The following is an 18,865-nucleotide window of genomic DNA, read 5'->3' as shown; positions in this document are numbered from 1 at the left end:
AATTGGATTTTGAAAAGCTATTTCATTCTTTGGATGAATTAAAATAAGATTGAAGATATAATACCTCCTTGACTATGGTCATTTAATGTATTATATAATAATCTATATTTAAATTCAAGTAAAGAATAAAACATTTTTTTTATGCTTTTATAGAATTTAAAATGAAATTAACTCTCAATATACCTTGACTATGGTCATTGGTATATGTTTTGAGTTAATTTTAAATTAAATTCTGATAAAAGAAGAAAATATTTAAGGATAAATATGATGAATTTGGAAAAAGGATCCAGTGTGGATCCGGTGTTATTTTATAAAAGATAAAAACACTAAGTCTTGTTTACATCCTGACTATGGTCATTGATGTAAATCATCAACTTAGGATTAATTTACCTCTTACGAAATGGTGCACGTGCCATTCGTGTTGCCATTCGTGAGAATAAAGGAAAAAAAATATATGAAAAAAATAATAATTTATGATATTTAAATGCTCATTTATTCTATCTAAAAGCAGGGAAATGTAAAGTTTTTCATTGATATAGATGCCTATTACAATTTACAAAATTCTAAACTAATGACATTCCTACCTGATTCCTGCAAGAATTTTAAGTTTAACACAAGTAAAATATAAAACATAAAAGAATATGAAGAATATTTTATACCGTGATAAGTTAAGTCATATGAACATGTCAAAATAGAGTAAAACTACTGTAATAAGTGAGATGCTAATCATGATATTCAAATGTACAGGAGATATGCTATTTGGTATTTATACTATGCAAAGGCCATTATAGATATAGCAGGTGGAATATGCAAGGATGTAAAGAATGACATAGGTATGCAGGTATAATTGATGTGATTGTGCTGCTGAGTGTGATTTACAAAGGAGGCGAGTGTGTAAGTGAGTGGATACAGATGCTAAAAATGTGTCTAGCAGGTACTATGGGTTGTGAAGTCCAGTGTTATGTTGTGAAAGGAAAGGAATGCCATAACAAGATTATTGTATTTCAACTGGGTTTTTGACTTACCAAGTTCAACAATTTGTATTGAGATCGCCTTATCAGATTCTGAACCTCTCACAAAATCTGCAATGTATTCTTTATTGGCAGGAGATTATGCAACCAAAAAACTACTGAATTTATCTCAATTAGTTGTACCAATCAGCAGATGCCTCGTCCCGCTTGTTGAATAAGCACAAAATGAATTTTGTGGTTCCCTCTTTTATATGATCTGACCACACGCTGGCCTGAGAACTTCAAGTGTTGTAGCACAATTGATGACAGTAACAACATTATTTACAATCTCCACACTGTATATGTCACCACCCCTTTCCTTGAGGTAGGAGCAGACATCAGAGAAGGTATGGCAGGCTGGACTTTTTTGCAGGTGTGACCTCTTGATGCAGAGAGGAGCGACTAACTCTGGTTTCTGCAACAATTCCATCTCCAACCTGAAAGATGATATCACCAAATAAATGTTAGGAGAGCTCCCTCAATAGCAGGTTTAAGAAACTTTATTTGAAAGCTGCTGAAATATACGGTTTGGCAGAGATCTGGAAAGGTTGGCTAGTACCAACATTGGAACTCAAAACACATTGTGATCAGAATCATACCTTCCTTAGAGAAATCCTGTAAGGCCATTTACTGAAATATCTGAGCTATTTAACCTAGACGAAATTGTAGTCTCAAATTCTATCATTGCAAGCACAAGTAACATCAAGATGTTAATAAGTGATTGGAAGTAAGCTGAATAAAGTATCATCTCCTCATAATCCTGAGACTGAGAGGATTGCTGTAAAGGAAGATATAATAGAACATAGCGGATGCACAAGAGAAAATTTACCTGGCAAATATTTACAACAAATTCCATTACAAAAAATGACTTCCGCTCATTGAATTCAGCACATTGTATTTCCACAGTATATACAAACGAGGTTTGGTTAAGTCAATAGTGCCAGTCAATTTCATTTCAATCAATACATGCAGATGCTCTACTCTTGATCCATAGAGCATCTGCGTAGACACCTCATGTGATTGCCTTGAACCTGTTTATTCTCAATGGCAGTAACTCTCGCTGAAGTCCAAAGCCATGTGATACTTTCAGCTTAAGTTTTTTTTTAAGGGTAAGGATAGACCTCGTATCAGATTCCATGGATGGATTCGCAATAAAACCAAGATAGATGGATTTCACAGTGGATTAGATCCAAGCAATGCCGAATTATATTGAGAATTAACAGGTCGATAATCCATGATAATGTAAATAAAAGAATGATAAAATAGAAACTTCATATTGAGCCAACAAATCCTCCCCAGAAATGGATTAAAATGTGAACTTAATGTGTATTGACCATGCTGGGACCTTTTCATTCATGCTGGCCGATAAGATGGGTGAATGTGTTGTATAACCCCTGAAAGACAAAAACATAACATTAGAAACAAAGATACAAAGTCCAATAAAATGCTGGAATTATAGAGGATGCAACTCGAGATGCGGAAAACATCTATCATGATTTACTTATAATGAGTCTGCCTCTGCACTAGATTTTCACAGAAAATGAACTTCAAAGTGAGTGTTTTTAACGAAACACTCTCATAGATATGGCAATATACTCACCTTTGCTGGCTTCAGACACATTTGAAACTGACTACCTCTTACCTCGAGTTGTGACTATCTAGGTGCTTCTAGGTGCAGGTCATATTCCCAAGTGGTATCACTGTGAATATGAATATTGAATTCCCAAACTCTGCTAAAAAGAAATGAACTGAAGGTTAATGTAATTGCCCATCAAAGAACTCCACAAGACTCACCTGGATACCAATGAGTTTCCCATTTTTATAAGCAATGAGGTGGTTCTCAGAAAAACACAATCATCACCCGTAATTATTGTCTTGCTGAGTGACCCTGACATTTTTGCAGGATCAGATCCCCCAATAGCATCAACAATTATAACCTCTTTATGCTTCATCCATCTTCCAAAAGGTGTGGTGTACATGTTGTGGAGATAAGGGCTCTGACCAATGTATGATGAACCACCCATGGGTCCAAATCGACCCTGATTATTTCTTGCAGCAAACCATTATTCTTAAGACAAATGAGAAATCAGCTGACATATAACAACAATAACATGGTTGGAAGGAACGTCCAGTAAAATAATAACACCGGTGGATGGGTTGCCAGTGATGCCAAATCAGTGTATATTATGTTATGATAAAATTGATAAATATGAATGACAGTCATAAACAATGACCCTGAGAAAACAGGTGAAAACATATAAGAGAAACAAAGATCATGCGAAAATGAAGATGCAGAAGTCATATAAACAGTAGTCCAGGGTAAACCGAAACACTTACAGGGAAATTTCGATAAGGCACGAAAATATGAGAATCTAGGCTATATGATGTTGGAGAATATTTAAAAGCATAATGAAAGGAAATCACCTAATAGTGATATTATGCAATATGAAACAAAACAAAAACAACAAAAAACAAAAAAACAAAAAAAAAAATGAAAACTGTGAAGAAGGGTATATCAAATACAGAAACTTAGGTCAAAGCATGCGAAATGGATTGGGATTAGATAGTGTGCAACCTTAATGAGAGGGAATTCTTATCAAAGGAATTGAAATTTTTAAATTCTGCTTAATGGTGTTACCCAGTATCTAAGCATCTACCACTTAAGGGCTAATCAGTGAGAGGCATCGGAGGATAGGTCATTCAAGTGAATTTACAGGAAAAGAAATGCATGAGTTACAGGCAAATGAATGAAATAAAGGCAATATGTTGAATCAATATAAGTATGCCATAATGGAAGGTACAAAAAAACAAAAAGAGAATGATCAAAACGTAAACAATGTTAGCTGAATGAAATCGAGATTTAGCTGCAGTATGCTAATAAAGGGAAATCACAATGAAGTAAAAAAAAAAATTAAAACCAGAAAGAAAGCATAAATCGAAAAGTATGAACCAACAAAAGAATAAGAAAAAAAAAACAAAATAGAGAGAGTAATGTAATGCAAGCAAAAAAAAAATGGCAAGCAAAAAAAAAAATGAGTCGGAATGAAAATGGACGATGATAAACAGAAATGTAATGCATAATGAAGCTCAAATATGATTAGAAATGAATTAGATATCATGAACAAAGAAAGACAAACGAAAAAAAAAACCAGATACAGTTGGACATCACTAAAACAAAACGCAGCAAAAAATGGCAAGAAAAAAAAAACGAAGGAAATATGTTGGAACGTATATGTTCCCGTTGATTTTGCACATGCGTGGATCGATCTTGCCATAAACAGATCGACCCTACACAGCTGCTCTAGCGAAGAGATTTAAACAGAAAAATTAAAAAGAAAAAAAATCAAAGGAAATTGAAAATCATAAGGGAAATCGAAACTAAAAAGAGGGAAAAGTCAGATAAATGCATATGCTACTTGAAATTCAAACCCAAGTGAATTGGCGATACCATTAAGAGGCATCGCCAGTTACCCATATGTAGGAAAATATAGAAACCAAAAATCCGCCTGGAATGTGAAACATAAATAAGCGTAAGATATTACAAGATAGACGAGAAGATATAAATGAAAGCGAGAATAAGAAAATGCCCTAAAATGAATCCATGAAAATCAAGACTTTCATGAATAAAAAATAAAGGGGAAAGGGGTTTTTGATTGATTACCTTCGGTTGATGCAGATGAAAACCGGAGAGAAAAGGTGAAACAACGAAGAAGATAGTACGTAAAGGAGAATAACGGTGGGGGTGAAGATGGATCCGTGAAGGAGAAGAAGGTGGAGGGGCAGAAGACAACCCTGAAGATTTCGGTGATGTTGGTTTATATAAGAAGAGAAGGAAAGATCGAAGAGGGGAAGGCTGTTAAGGATGGAGGGTGAGAAGGAATCGGTTGGCGATCGGAGGATTGAGGAAGAGAGATGGGCAAGGTCGTTGTAGATGAAGGGCAGATGAAGGGATGGAGGAGCTCGCACATGGGGGCGTGCGGCTGTTTGGAGAGGAGAAGTTGTAAGAGGTTTTTTTGCCAGAGAGGGAGAACTCGAGAGGGTTTCCCCAGAACCCTAACTCAATTTTAAGGTTTGAAAAGGGGGTTTTTTCCAAAAAATTTCAAAAAGAGGTTTTTCTAAAGAAGATTTTTTCAAAAACGGGTTTTCAAAAAACCACTGCAACTTCCTTCATTTACTTTTGATTTTTTGTTCTTTTCTCAATATTTTTATTTTTTTTATATTTTGGAATGAAAATCTAAGATTTTACGAGCAAATAAAGATTAAACCCTAATTTTTTTGTATTTTTCTAAAAAAAAAAATATTTACAAAAGTATTTTCCTGAGAGTTTCAGACCATTTCGGGAAAATTTCTTCAAAAAAGGGGTTTGGACCCAGATTTTAAGAAAATGTTCAAGTTTTGACACTCGAATCGAAAAATACAACATGATAGATCCAAACGGATGTCGGATGGACTGTCCGAGCTATTTAAAAACTATTTTTGGTATTTTCTATAATTTTAATTTAAAATTTGAACAAGGAGACTCAGATTTGGATCTGGACAATGGATCCAGATCCAAAATCAATTTAAACATATGAAATGAATTTAATTTCAATAAAACTAGAGAAATGAACTGGAATTTAGATTTGAAATGACCCATTTGCTCAGAAAATGAATTTAGGGCAGAAAGGGAATATTTAAAAGATTTTGAAAAATTTGGGGTGTTCATAGTATACCAAGAAAGTGACACTATTGGATGTGGAGGTCTGTAGTGTCCCGACATTAGATGTGGAGGTCTAATGTTCCAAAGGTGATTCGGTCGAGTGCTAAGTTTGAAACACAGTAATAAAATATAACTTGTATGCTAAGTTATCGTGAGAACCCTACTTGACCTCGGGAAATTGTATCCGTTTGGTGTATCCTCAAGCAACGACAATTAAAAAGAGGAACTTAAATTGTGTGCATTTAATAGGGACATACATATAAAAGGAAACTATAATGAAAGATAATAATTCACTCATGCATTGCACTGAAGTCATGCATATTTCTGCTATGCATTAGAACATGCATGTTTACATGTTCCCTTAATTGTTACATGTTGATGAATGTATAATAATGTTCTCTAAAGTGTGTTAAATAGTTGTGTGGCTAAATTTATGATTCATGTTATTTATCAAATATTTCTTTCATACTTAATAATTGTTTTATACTGTATGAATGCTTAATTGCGTATGAATTTGTCATAATTACATACCTCTAAGTTATTGTATGAAATCTTATCCCTATTCTTTATGATCATTTACTTCATTAGAGGTACCTGTATGTAGAATTCCTTAGATTTTTGACACCCTTATTTTTATGGTTTTCGCAGCCGCAGGAGATTAGTGAAGCGACTAGCTTCTGGTGGAGCTACGAGTGTCACACTTTTGCTAGACAGTTTACAGAGGGACAACGTGACTCAGTCTTTTTCTTTATTTACTTTTATGTTATTTAAAATTATTCTGATATGTCTTTTGCAATTATTATTAGATACTCTTTCTTTCATAATGAATGAATAATGAGTTGTTATGGTATGAGATGATAAATGTAAGATCACTTGTGGTGTGTTTGGCTATCCAATTGAGAGTGAAATTGTAAAGGCCTCGGATCTCTAGGAATATTTTTGCAATTGATTTAAAAAAAAATCTGCATTTTTAAGGGGTATGAGTTGGGGTCGTTACAGGTTTGATATCAGAGCCACCATAAAATCTTACACTTGTATCATCTTTTTTTTACCATTAAGTTTTAAATTTTGATAAGTGAGACATGTCCTGAAGTGTTTGCAAGTCGTGCATCGTACTCCATAGCAGTCTCCTTCATTGGTAAGGCTATTGAATATTTTTAATTAAGCATTAGTTCTCTTATACTTGCTTGCATTCATGGTTATTTCTCTTTTAGTGCGTATTAAGAAACTTGATGTATTTGTATGAAAGAATTTGTTCAGGATCAACCCCAATGGGGTAGGATCGATAAATGTCTAATTTTTGTACGAAAAATTTTTATATGTTGTAGATGTCATATGCACGCAGAGGTGCTTCGTCTTTCATCGGTGCTCCTGCAAACTGGCAGGAGCAGCGAGATTTCATTATGAACGCCATCCACACCCTGACCGAGATCATGATGGCACATGCGACACAGACAGGATAGGTGGTGCATGCGGTATAGGCTGCATAGGCAACACAGGCTACATAGGCAGCTGCACAGGCAACTTTGCGTGACCATCCTGTTGAGGTTGTTTCGAATACAGGAGGCATTTCCTTCAAGAGGTTCCTGAAGTTGGACCCACCGAATTTTATGGGCAAGGCCGACCTAGAAGTAGAAAAGAGCTAGGTCGAGAAGATTGAGTGGGCATTCGACATCCTACTTGTCATCGAGGACAGGAAGACTTCATTTGGCACGTATCATCTGAAGGGTGATGCCAAGAAATGGTGGGACACCCTATGGATGGTGAAATACGTTGATTTAGAGGTGGTTCCCTAGGAGGTGTTTAGGGAGGAGTTCTTTGACACCTACTTCTCTCCCCACGCTCAGGAGCAGATGTAGCAACGATTCCTTAAGTTGGCTCAGGAAAGCATAAGTTTGGTAGACTACGCCACCAAGTTCAAGAGTTTGGAGCGCTACTACCCAAACTTGCTCGCCAATGAGAAAGCATGGGCGTCCAAGTTTGTGCATGGGCTGAAAGATGGACTGAGGACTCGGGTATTGACGAGTCAGCCTACTACCCTGACCGAGGCGATAGAGTCTGCGACAGTCCGGACGGAGGACTGGGAGAGGTCCATGACTACATTTCAGAAGGAAGGTGGCAATGGAGGGGATTCTTCGGGTGAGATGAAGAAGAACCCACCTACAGGCAGAAAGGTGCAAGGTGGCAAGAAGCAGCGGACCCGTGATGTGCGACAGCAGGACGCACAACAGGGTTGACCCCAACAACAGAGGCAGCAAGGAAAGACCCAACCAGTATGTCACAAGTGTGGCAAGAACCATCCACTGGGTTTTTGCCCAATGTTCAAGGGGGTCTGCTATCAGTGCCAGCAACCGGAGCATATTGCTCCATTTTATCCGAACAAGCCAACGGCTCAGGGAGGACAACAACAACAACAACCACCGCAGCAGCAACAATAGAGGTCTCAATAGCAACAAGGTCAGCGCAAGACCAATAGATGAGTCTACACGGCTACAACAGCTACTCAAGGTGATAAGACTGACCTGATCGAAGGTATCTTCTTAGTCGCAGATCACTTTGCTCGTGTGATGTTTGATTCGGGTGTGACCCATAGTTTTAGTTCTGCTTCATTTACGAAATTGCTCGAGTTGGTTCTTTCTAGCCTTGAAAAGGCTCTTGATGTGATGTCACCTATGGTGGGTGCATCCTCTTTATGCGGGAAGTATTTTTCGGCAGTTTGCATTGTTATCGAGGGACATGAGTTGTCTGTTGACTTGGTCATACTAGATATGACATTTTACAATGTCATTTTGGGCATGAACTGGTTATCCATACATAATGCTACCCTCTAGTGTCAGAGCAAGAAAGTTATTTTGGAGCGTACTGATTTATCGGCGTTGTCATTCCATTCGACTAGACTCGCAAGCGAGGTGAAGATTGTTTCCGCATTGAAGATCTCCACGTACCATAAGCAGGGTTGTATGGTATTTTTAGCTAATGTGTATGCACAAGACAACCAGGTGACACCCTTGAGGCAGTTAGACGTTGTCTGCGAGTTCTCGGATGTCTTTCCCGAGGACTTGCCAGGTTTGCCACTACATCGAGAGATTGAGTTCTCTATCAAGCTAGTGCCTGGTATGACACGAGTTTCTCAAGCTCTGTATCATATGGCACCTGCAGAGTTTGTGGAGTTGAAAAAGCAATTGTAGGAGCTTCTTGATAAAAGTTTTATCAGGCCGAGTGTGTCTCCCTAGGGTGCACCGGTCCTCTTTGTCAAGAAGAAGGATGGTTTAATGCGACTTTGCATCGACTACAGTATGTTAAACCAAGTGACGGCAAAGAACAAATACCTATTGCCTAAGATCGATGATTTGTTCAATCAGCTAAGGAAAACAAAGGTCTTATCAAAGATCGGCCTTTGTTCTAGTTACCATTAATTGAGAATCAAGATGGAGGATATTCCAAAGACAGCATTTAGGTCCATATATGGGCATTATGAGTTTCTGATGATGTCTTTGGACTCACCAATTTGCAGCGTTTATGGACCTAATGAATCAGGTTTTCAGTTTATGGCTAGATTCGTTTGTCATCGTATTTATTGATGACATTCTTATCTACTCGGAGAGTGTGGAAGAGCACCGAGAGCATCTACGAATTGTACTGCAGACACTAAGAAAACACCAGCTTTATGCTAAGTTCTTAAAGTGTGAGTTCTGGATTGATAAGATAATGTTTCTCAGTCACGTGATATCCGAAAGGGGCGTGGAGGTTGATCTAGCCAAGGTGGAGGCTGTTTTGTCATAGGAGCAACCGAAGACGATATCTGACATCAGGAGTTCCTTGAGATTGGTGGGCTACTACCATCGATTCATTCAAGACTTCTCACGTGTAGCTGCCCCGATGACTCGACTATTGCATAAAGGAGTGAAGTTCAAGTAGTCACTTTGATGCGAGGATAACTTTCAGAAGCTAAAGAAAAGGTTGACCACGACACCAGTTTTGACGTTGCCATGTGGGATGGGTGGTTTTGTTGTGTACAACAATGCTTTGGGGATTAGACTGGGTTGTGTCCTTATACAACACAGAAAGGTCATATCATATGCTTCTCGAGAGCTGAAGGTGCATGAGAAGAATTACCCCATGTATGACTTAGAGTTGGCGGCAGTGGTCTTCGCATTGAAGATCTGGCATACCTACTGATTAAGCATGAATTATGCATCAAGATAACACAATATTCATGCATTAAAGCATCATTTTTAGGTTTAAAACCTACATTTAGATGCATTTGAACATGAATAAGTTACAATTCGAATTTCGTTCGAATCGAAGTTAAAACGAGAAAGTTATTGCATTTTTAGTGCACGGGTTCAAACTTTGAGGCAATTCGGGTCAAGATCCAATCCAAATGGCCAATTTGGACATTGGATCAATGCACAAACACCAAGATCCAAACCAAAACAAGACCCAAACCTATTTTGAAATTTATTTGCTAAACCCCCCCTCAAAATAGGCACCTAGCAATACCTTTAATTTTAATCTTCTTTTTTGGAAATACCCAAAAATAAGATTTTTACTATAAGTAGTAACACAAAACCCTAGGCAACTCATTTTTGCCAAGGGATTTGCGCCCCTCTAGTGTGATTCTTAATCCCCCAAGCCTCTCTCTTCAGCCACCAAGTTCCATCTTCCTTTCTTTCTTGGGTTTTGCTTGATTTTCTAGCATTCTCCTTGATATCGCCCCTCTATCTCCACCATTCTTCTTCTTCTTCCATTTCTTCCCCTCCTTGCTTTGTATTAATGCTTATTTGTTGTCTTTTGCAAGTGTAGCAGAGGTGGAAGGCGCCATCCTTGGCTGGAGTGCTGTCTACTCCTCCAAGGAAGACCAGCTCTACCTCCCCGGTCCTCTTGTCCACCCAATTCACTCGGTTCACACTCCATCTTTAGCGCACATCAACCGTGCTATAGCAGTAGAGCGCAACATCTAATTCATGGTAGTAGCACCATTGAAGACCTCTGGATGCATCTCTCTTGGTTTAATCCGCTCACCATCGACCCCTTTGTTCGTCAGACAGCCTCACACAAGGTTTGTCTTCTTCCCTACGTCTTTTAGCTAAAACTGATTTGCATGCTTGCTTGTTTTTCTGTTGTGTGCGTTTTCTGATTCAGTTTCAGCCTTAGTATAGTAGTCGGTGCATAGACCAGCACCCTAGATTGAGTCTAGGCCGTAGTTTAGTTGGCATTTTAGTTGTTTTGCATGTTAGAACAACGAATCCCCAATTTGCGCCTAAACCGGCTAGAGTACTTCTAGCTGGTTGGGGTCATTTTGTATTGGGACCTCATCTTGTTTGAATTGTATAGATTAGTATAATTCTAAGTGTTTATAAACTGTTTTTAATTCTGTAGAGTGATAGATTTTTCTTAGCATCTACTCCGTTGTTGTTTGCAGCCTAATGCCAAAGCTCGGCTAGAGTGTTTCTAGCCGAGTTAGGTGTTTTGTTTAAGTAGGATATACTTGCTATTTTCTATGTTAGTAATAGATTTTTGTTAGTTTATATGTTAATTCGTGAGCTAATTTAGTATTAATTTAGTCCTACTTGTTGGATTGTGCTTATGAGTTAGCTTAGTTTTAGGGTTTAGCATTGCTTAAAAGTATTTTCATTTTAGTCGAGTTTCGTATTGTGTACTAGATTAGAGTCGTAGGTTTGCTGCTATTTCCATGTTTTCTAGCATGTTCTTACTGTTAATTAGTTAACCTACTGTGTGCTGCATAGTATTGATACTCTAGAATAGTTGTTTCTTACTATTTTAGTGTTTTTAGTGTTTGATTAACACGAAGGCCAAAAACCATTTAGACTTTGTCTAGTCGATTTAGGTGGGTTTCAAATAGTATATAGCTGTTATTTGTTGATTGTAGTAATGAATCCTGTTAGTTTATCTATTGTTTAGTAAGTTAGATTAGATTAGAGTAGTGTTATTCTGTTGAATTGTGTTGTGTATTAGTTTAGTTCTTGTATTAGCATTACTAGGTTGCATTTTCATTCTAGTTGATTTTATTATTGCATAGTAGATAGCATATGTGCATATGCTGTTAGTTTTCTGTTTCCAGTATGTTTTGTATATCATTTAGTTAGTATATGATCTGATTTATAGTGTAGTTAGGTTAGAATAGATTTTGTTTATGTTTTGAAGCCTCGTCGCAACCATTTTAACTCATATGCCTAACATCGGCTAAAGTCTCATTTCTAGCCTGAGTTGTCGGCTTGTGAGAACAACATCAACAGTTAGGATTGAGATTTTTTGTAGTTTTTGTAACACCCTAAAATTTTGAACTTTATAAATTCCTTTGAAATAGTTAAAAATTTTCTTTTCTTTACAGAGTTAATTTTTAAAATCAGCATAAACAATTTCTTTAAAAGAAAAAGGACAAGTTTGACAACTTTGGGCACGTTAGCGAGAGAACAAAGATTTACCATGGACGATCTGCAATAATACTTAGGAAACCATTTCTTCTATTAAAAGAGAGTGTCAGGTTTATACAAAATTTAGATTCCCTCTAGGGAAACTATAACAAAAACCAAAATATCCTGAAGTCATCTCGCAGTCGCGACATCGCCTGTGATGCACCTATTGATCACCTGTACCCATGAAATGGGTTAGTTTTGCGAAAAACTAGTAGGTGAGCACAAAAACAGAAAGAACTTAATTAGGCATAAATAATTTATGCAACGAGTAGTAACGAGCAAACTAAGCAAGTAAGCTAATCAAGAAGGCTTAAATAAGCAATTTACGCAACAAACTGAAAGGTGAGCATGCTCAATTTAGTTATTACTTGTTAACCGGCCATGCGGGTACATACATGACACGTGAGTCGAAACAGCCGAGACCAAGCCGAGTGTTCATTATGTTAAGTATTTTAAGATACCTCGATTGTCTGACTGAATTTTATTCCTATGAAGACGACCGATGGTCGAGAGAGTAAATCCCTAAGGCCTGATAAGGATGTATCCAACTTCTGCAGAAGTGTTAGGCTAACTTATGTAGCCCCTATCCCCCCTAACCTCCGATGACTGGGGAAGACGAGTCTTTTGCCCGTAAAAAGTCATAAATGGTCTGTCCATCAGAGTTGATACCCTTCGTCCTCTCTCTTGACGAAGCCAAGTTGAATTGAGCGCGACGGGGTTTCTTAGCCGTTGCCTCATTCTTCATGCTCTAGTCCATTAGACCAAAATGAGCATCTTGCCTATGAAGGTGATCCCATTTTTTTATATGTGTTTTCAACAACGTGCACAAAGCACTAATCAAGGTCATAAGACCATCTCATCCAATCGTCGTATTACTAACATGCCCCGCATGTTCAAGAGTACACTACGAGGAAAGGGGTATAGGTCCTCAATAGGAGCCTCAGGAGTGTGTTTCGCAAAGATATAATGTTTTATTCTAACATTCTAAATCTTTCGAAACGATCAACAACTTGCCTACATATGGCATGTGATTTTCTCGAATCTCGCATCCTATGATGCAGTGTCTGGGTGCTACGCAAGTCTCGACACTGGTCTTGGTAAATGGGTTTCGCAAAAGAACCCATCGCCCAACAACTTGATCTTGTCTCAGATCAAGGATTTTTCCAAAACATATCGGGTAAAAATAGTGGAAAAGGTATTCCTCCCGAATACGCTGAGTTGGTGGCAAGACAAAAATGAAAGACAATAATGCGAAAAGCAAGAGCCTGGGCGCGAAGCGTGACGACAAACAGAAACAGAAGATGCGAAAGCAAAGGAAAAGGATCGCGAAACTGCGTCCTTGAATTAAAAGACAGTAAGTAGTAAATACGAAAGCAAAAGCCTGGGCGCAAAGCGCGACGGCAAACAGAAACAGGAAATGCGAAAGCAAAGGACAAGGATCGCGAAACCGCGTCCTTGAATTAAAAGACAGTAAGTAGTAAATACGAAAACAAAAGCCTGGGCGTAAAGCACGATGACAAACAGAAACAAAAAATACGAAAGCAAAGGACAAGGATCATGAAACCGCGTCCTTGAATTAAAAGACAGTAAGTAGTAAATACGAAAACAAAAGCCTGGGCGCAAAGCGCGACGACAAACAGCAACAAGAAATGCGAAAGCAAAGGACAAGGATCGTGAAACTGCGTCCTTGAATTAAAAGCGTACTTATATACGTATATGTATATAAATATATAATTAAGTTCTTTCAATCTTTAATTATTTAAGCTCAATTTAATTATTTAAGTCCTTGTGCAACTTCTCCTACCTTGGGGTATTGCGAGGAAGAAGTCTTTTACGAGCGTAGGTGATCGTTGGCTTAGTTTGCGAGGCGCGAACGGGCTCCATTGCGTAACACTGCAAGAGTACGATATTAGCATGGATCTTAATTGAAAACGGAACAAAGGTCGGGCAGGGGCTTATTTCCACTGTTTGTCGGACATAATCGGGTGGGCCCCTGCTAGTTCCCAAAAGACGAGACAGGGTTTTTAGGCCCCTGTCGGCTTATTTTAAAAAGAACGAGGCAGAGCCAACCCTGCCAAGTCCTGAAGAAACATGAGGCAATTCTACCCCGAATGGAAGGGGGCTTCTCACCCCCTTCCGTTGGCTTGTCAGAAGGCAAAATGAGAGAGAGAAGGGGTCGCAGAGACCAAATGCCCACCTGTGGCCCTCGGAAGATAAGCCAGGGGCCAAATGGCCCCTGCCGAGCTTTGCTTGATAGGAAATGGGATAGCGGCCAGAGGCCCCTATCGGTTTAGAGAGGGGCAGGGGCCATCGGCCCCTGCTGGGTCTTCAAAAAGAGGGGCAAGGGCCTTAGGAGGCCCTTGCTGGGTTTTAAAGAAAGGAGGGGCAGGAGCCTTCGGCTCCTGCTAGGTTTTAAAAGAAAGGGGCAGGGGCCGATGGCCCCTGCCAAGGAGACGAGCAGAGAGAGGGAGCGCAGGGGCCAAAGGCCCCCTGCGGCTTTCAAAGAGGAGGCAGGGGCCAATGGCCCCTGTCGTTCATGAAAAAAAAGGCAGGGGCCATCGGCCCCTGCTGGATTTTTTAAAAGAAGAGGGGTAGGGGCCGATGGCCCCCTGCAGGAAGGTAAACAGAGAGAGAGAGTCGCAGGGGCCTTTGGCTCCTGCCTGCCGTTATCGAGAGAGGAGACAGTGAGAGGGAGGGGACTCATCTGAGGCTACCAGAGAGAAGGGAGGTCGTCAGGGAGTGGTTGTCGTGAAGGGAACTCACCAGAGAGTGGTTGCCGAAGAGGGGCTCGCCGGTGTCGGCAATGAGAGAGAGAGATGGAGTCGGGGGGAGAGAGAGCAGAGATAGTGGGGGAGAGATGAGAGATGAGAGAGAGTCGGGGGATCAAGGGAGAGGCTCGTAAGCCCTCCTTTCTCGCCCTTTTAAAATGAGGGGGCGCACACAAGGCCCGCCCCATGTGTCGTCGGCGATCCCCCTCCTCTGTGGGCTGCCAGCCCCTCTGAAAACCCTTTTTTGAGGGGCTGGCCACGGGTTGGATCCGGGTCGAGTCTGGACCCGACCCGGGTCCGATCTCTTTTTTTTAACTGAGTTTTACAGTTTTGTTGTGTACTTAGTATAGTAATTCGTTTTTACAAGTGTTAGTAGTTTAATTAGCAGTTTAGGTTTAGTTCCCTTTTCATTTTTAGCCCTTGCTATTTTGGATTTTTTCGATATGTTTGTCACTAAATTTTCTATGAATTTGTGATGCCTATATCTGGAGCTTCCAGAGTGATATTCAGGATCCGAAAGTTGTGCTAGATTTTTGATCAAATCAGAAATCCAACAGAACAAAAATCACTCCAATCAAACTCTGTTTAAGCCATCTATTATTCATTTTATGTAAGTCTATCGGAAATTAGGGTTTAGGGTTGTGCAGGGGCATAGTTGTCATTTTTTGTTTGATGTGGTCTCTATAAATTCGTTTCTAAGTGTGTTAGTAGAATATTAGTATAAATATAGAGTCATGTTTAGTATTAGGTTAGGTTAGTTTAGCTTAATTACTTCAGGTTATTTTCCATTTTACGTATAATTTGGTTTATTAGTTAATTTTAGAATTAGAATAGACTTAGTGGTTTTAATCATTTAATTAGTTTTACTAACTTTGTTTTCGTGTTTTGTAGGTGACATTAAGCTGCAATTTAAGAGCAATTCGTCCAAGTGGTAGCATATTACATCATTAAAATGACAAAAATGCCCTTGCACTCGCGGGCTTGAGTCACTCTGTAGTGTTCTTTTCACACTTGTTCAATTTAATTTTCGTTATATTATTCCTTGTAATTGAACAAGTTCAATATCAATAAAGTACAAATTTTAGATTTAATTGAGTGTACTCTATTCCCTGTGAATCAATCTGAACTCACCACTAATGTGGGAAGTCAGTTATTATTACTTGGTTGGAGATTTTCCAAAATACTTCGATAAAAATACATTTTAAAATCCTGATTACAAAAGTCTGACCAACTACCTTTATGGGGAATACTTTGAGGTTATGTTTGATCACAAGAGTCTCAAGTATATATTCACGTGACATGATTTAAATTTGGGGTAGCGTAGGTAGTTAGAGTTCCTGAAGGACTATGATTTCTCCATCGCTTACCATCCTAGTAAGGCGAATATGGTGACAGATGCGCTTAGTAAAACGACGTCGGTTATAGCAGCTAGCCTAATTGGACACAGTTGAGATCTGGTCGAGGAGTTCGTCAGATGGAAGCCTTTTACGGATGACTCTAGATGCATCATTTGTGCAGAAATATAGGTACGACCAGAGATCATAGATCATATCGAAGAGCTTCAGTCAACCGATCCAGATTTTGAGAAGTTATGCGAGAGTGCCCAAAAGCCAGAGGCACAGTTTCTTTGAGAGGAGGACGTAACCATCATGTTCGGAGACAGATGGTGGGTTTCGAAGGTGTTGCGGGAGGAGCTGATGAGTGAAGCTCACAGATCTAGATATTTCGTTCACCCTAGTTCCATCAAGATGTTTAAAGATCTTCAGAGGACTTACCGGTGGAATGGGATGAAGCAGGATATCGCAAATTTCGTGTCCCGGTGTCTCACTTGTCAGCAGGTGAAGATCAAGCACCAGAGACCTGGTGGACTTCTGCAGCCACTTGAGATCCCAGAGTAGAAGTGAAACGATATCTTGATAGATTTCATCGTAGGGTTGCCCAAGACTCGACGATAACGAGATGCCATTTGGGTGATAGTGGATCGCTTGACGAAGAGTACCCACTTTCTTCCGATCAGAATCAATCAGAGTTTGGAGAGCTTGATCAATCTCTATATGGATAAGATAGTTAGACTTCACAGGGTGTTATGTTTGATAGTGTCAGATCGGGATCCATGTTTCATATCTCGATTTTGGTGCCAGTTATAGAAGGCCTTAGGTACTACGTTGAAGTTCAGTACTGTGTTACACCCACAGACAGATGGGCAGACAGAGCGTACAATCCAGACGCTTGAGGATATGTTGAGAGCATGTGCTTTGGATTGAGCAGGCGATTGGGACAAACATGTAAAGCTTGCAGAGTTTTTGTACAATAACAATTTTCATGTCAGCATTGGCATGGCCCCGTATGAAGCTTTGTACGGCTGACCATGTAGATCCTCTGTGTGCTGGAATGAGGTAGGAATGAAAGCAGTGGAGTCTCTAGAAATCATCCAACATTATGCGGGCCAGGTGCATTTAATCCGGCAGAGGTTGATTGCAACGCAAAGTAGTCAAAATAGCTATGTCGATCAGCGATGTAGAGAGCTCAGTTTTGAGGTAGGCGATCACGTGTTTGTTCAGATCTCGCCTATGAAGAGTGTCTTCAGGTTTGGAAAGAAGGGGAAGTTGAGTCTTCAGTTTGTTGGACCCTTCGAGGTTCTTGGACGCGTTGGGGAGACTGCATACCGAGTATCACTCCCTCCTCAGTTTTCGCAGATCCATGATGTATTCCTTGTCTCAATGTTAAGAAAGTATGTACCTGATCCCTCACATGTGATTCACTACGAGATGATCGAGGTACAACCTGACTTGACTACGGAGGAAAGGCCAGTGGGGATTGTGGATCGTCAAGAAAAGATGATGCATAATAGGATGATTTCATTCGTGAAAGTGCATTGGCAGCATCACGGGCTGGATGAGTGCACTTGGGAACCTGAGGTGGATATGCTTCAACACTACCCACATTTATTCGGTACATTCTAATTTTAAGGACGAAATTCTTTTAAGGGGGTAGGGATGTAATATCGGGTATTTGGTACTTAGTCATTTTATAATTTTGACAAAACATTGGATAAGTCTGGGAGAAAAATTGTTTGAGGCTCGATTTTTAGAGTGAAGTCTTTGAGTCTGGGCTTGACCCAGGTCTTATCGACAAGGTCGAGGCGAGCCAAACGAAACATGAGAAAGAGTTTTAATTTCGACCTTTAAATTCAAGCTAAATTCGAGTGAAATTTGGGTTATTTTCGAGAGAAATTCAGAATTTTATATGCATGTAATATATTGTTGGATGCGTCTCAGAATTCTGAGGCCAATGACATTTTATTTTTTTGAATTTGAGTCCCAGTTGGCCCAGAAATCATAATTTTTTTAAAAAAGAACAGTTTATCGAGATGGATCTGAAGTTGGATCGGATTGGATCCAAGGCCTAGGATCTGAATTTTTATGGATTTGGGTTGTATTTAGGTCCCACTTAAATCTGGATTTGATCTAGGTCTTGCTCCAAATTTTGTTTTGGGTATGAGTTTGGATCTGGATCCAAGTTCAAGCCCAACATTTTTCCAGCTTTAAATTCAATATAAAGCCTTAATTTGGGGTTTAATAAGGTTAAGAAACCTTTATGATAATTTTGGTTACTTTTGAAAGTTTTTAGATAATTTTAATTAATTAATAATCAATAATTAATTAAATAAATAAATAAATATCAATTCTAAATTTTTATTTTTGGGCTGAGTGGGACTCTCTAAAAGAGTCCCTATTCTTACCTAAGAGAGGTTAAGAGAGAGTTTTAGAAGGGTTTGAAGTTTTAAGGAAAAGAAAAGTCAACAAAAGATAGAGTTTCAAAAATTTTGCAAAATAGCAATAGGGAAAGAGGGTTCCCTTTTTGGGAACTCTCTTAGAGAGGGGGGGAGGGAGTCACCCCCTCTCCCACTTATTATATAGAGAAAAAAAAAACAAAGAGAGAAAGAAA

This window comes from Nuphar pumila, chromosome 11, assembly GCF_984573655.1.
Source record: "Nuphar pumila chromosome 11, dmNupPumi1.hap1.1, whole genome shotgun sequence".
Lineage (NCBI taxonomy): Eukaryota > Viridiplantae > Streptophyta > Magnoliopsida > Nymphaeales > Nymphaeaceae > Nuphar > Nuphar pumila.
This window is presented reverse-complemented; position numbering follows the sequence as displayed.